Raw genomic sequence first — 2,755 nt, 5'->3', positions numbered from 1 at the left:
TTCCAGGGTGAGAGCAAATCAAATCAAATGTTATTTGTCACATGTGCTGAATACAACAGCTGTAGACCTTACAGTGAAAAGCTTACTTACAAGCCCTTAACCAACAATGCAGTTTTAAGGAAAATAAGTGTTAAGTAAACAATAGATAAGTAAAAAATAAAAGCAGTAAAATAACAGTAAAAATAACAGTAGCAGGTTAGTCCAGGTAATTGAGGTAATATGTACAGTACCAGTCAAAAGTTTGGACACACCTACTCATTCAAGGGTTTTTCTTTAGTTTTACAATTTTCTACATTGTAGAATAATAGTGAAGACATCAAAACTATGAAATAACACATATGGAATCATGTAGTAACCAAAAAAGTGTTAAACCAATCAAAATATATTTTATATTTGAGATTCTTCAAATAGCCACCATTTGCCTTTATGACTGCTTTGCACTCTCTTGGCATTCTCTCAACCAACTTCAACTGGAATGCTTTTCCAATAGTCTTGAAGGAGTTCCCACATATGCTGAGCACTTGTTGGCTGCTTTTCCTTCACTCTGCCGTCCGACTCATCCCAAAACATCTCAATTGGGTTGAGGTCGGTGGATTGTGGAGGCCAGGTCATCTGATGCAGCACTCCATCACTCTCCTTCTTGGTCAAATAGCCCTTACACAGCCTGGAGGTGTGTTGGGTCATTGTCCTGTTGAAAAACAAATGATATTCCCACTAAGCCCAAACCAGATGGGATGGCGTATCGCTGCAGAATGCTGTGGTAGCCATGCTGGTTAAGTGTGCCTTGAATTCTAAATAAATCACAGTATCACCAGCAAAGCACCCCCACACCTCCTCCTCCATGCTTCATGGTGGGAACCACACATGCAGAGATCATCCGTTCACCTACTCTGCGTCTCACAAAGACACGGTGGTTGGAACCAAAAATCTCACATTTGGACTCATCAGACCAAAGGACAGATTTCCACCGGTCTAATGTCCATTGCTCGTGTTTCTTGGCCCAAGCAAGTTTCTTCTTATTGGTGTCCTTTAGTAGTGGTTTCTTTGCAGCAATTCGACCATGAAGGCCTGATTCACGCAGTCTCCTCTGAACAGTTGATGTTGAGATGTGTCTGTTACTTGAACTCTGTGAATCATTTATTTGGGCTGCAATCTGAGGTGCAGTTAACTCTAATGAACTTATACTCTGCAGCAGAGGTAACTCTGGGTCTTCCATTCCTGTGGCGGTCCTCATGAGAGCTAGTTTCATCAAAGCACTTGATGGTTTTTGCAACTGCACTTTCAAAGTTCTTGAAATGTTCAGTATTGACTGACCTTCATGTCTTAAAGTCAATGAGCTAAGATAAGGCGGGGATTTGCCTAGCAGTGATTTATAGATGGCCTGGAGCCAGTGGGTTTGACGACGAACATGTAGTGAGGACCAGCCAACAAGAGCGTACAGGTCACAGTGGTGGGTAGTGTATGGGGCTTTGGTGACAAAACGGATGGCACTGTGATAGACTACATCCAATTTGCTGAGTAGAGTGTTGGAGGCTATTTTGTAAATGACATCGCCGAAGTCAAGGATCGGTAGGATAGTCAGTTTTACGAGGGCATGTTTGGCAGCATGAGTGAAGGAGGCTTTGTTGCGAAATAGGAACTGGCTTACATGGTTAAATAAAGGTTAAATAAAAATACAAATAATAAATAAACAAAAATGATTTACTGTTGTTTCTCTTTGCTTATTTGAGCTGTTCTTGCCGTAATATGGACTTTTACCAAATAGTGCTATCTTCTGTATACCCCTCCTACCACAAATTAACTTTTAAGAAGGCACACCTGTTAATTGAAATGCATTCCAGGAGACTACCTCATGAAGCTGGTTGAGAGAATGCCAAGCGTGTGCAAAGCTGTCATCAAGGCAGAGGGTGGCTATTTGAAGAATCTCAAATATAAAATATATTTTGATTTGTTTAACACTTCTTTGGTTACTATATGATTCCATATGTGTTATTTCATAGTTTTGATGTCTTCACTATTATTCTACAATGTAAAAATAAATAAAAACTCTTGAATGAGTAGGTGTGTCCAAACTTTTGACTGGTAGTGTACATGCAAATAGTCCGGGTTGCCATTTGATTAGCTGTTCAGGAGTCTTATGCCTTGGGGGTAGAAGCTGTTAAGAAGCCTTTTGGACCTAGACTTGGCGCTCCGGTACCGCTTGCCATGCGGTAGCAGAGAGAACAGTCTATGACTAGGGTGGCTGGAGTCTTTGACAATTTTGACGGCCTTCCTCTGACACCGCCTGGCATAGAGGTCCTGGATGGCAGGAAGCTTGGCCCCAGTGATGTCCAGGTGAAATATATGAACCCTTATTGATATCACCTGTTTATTCCACTTCGATCAGTGTAAATGAAGGGGAGACAGTTTAAAGAATGATGTTTAAGCCTGGAGACAATTGAGAAGGATTGTGTGTGTGTGCCATTCAGAGCAAGAATGGGCAAGACAAAAGTTGTGCGTTTGAAGGGGGCAGTGGCGATTTTAGCATGTAAATCTTGGTGGGGCAAACAAAACAAAAAAATGTTTGACGCATGCCAGCAAGCCTCTACACAACACAACACTAAACAATACATTAATGTTTTGTACACTCAGTGCCTATATAGGGTTAGATGGCGGTGCAATGTCCTTTTTGTGAAAGGCAGCAATACGCGACATAGCGTCTAGTCAGCCGGAAAGCCACACGAAGAAGAAGTGGTGCTCGTGCATCCGCGGTTCT

Source organism: Coregonus clupeaformis, chromosome 10, assembly GCF_020615455.1.
Source record: "Coregonus clupeaformis isolate EN_2021a chromosome 10, ASM2061545v1, whole genome shotgun sequence".
In the NCBI taxonomy this organism is placed as follows: Eukaryota; Metazoa; Chordata; class Actinopteri; order Salmoniformes; family Salmonidae; genus Coregonus; species Coregonus clupeaformis.
The sequence above is the reverse complement of the archived record's forward strand: the minus strand, read 5'-3'. Positions refer to the sequence as shown.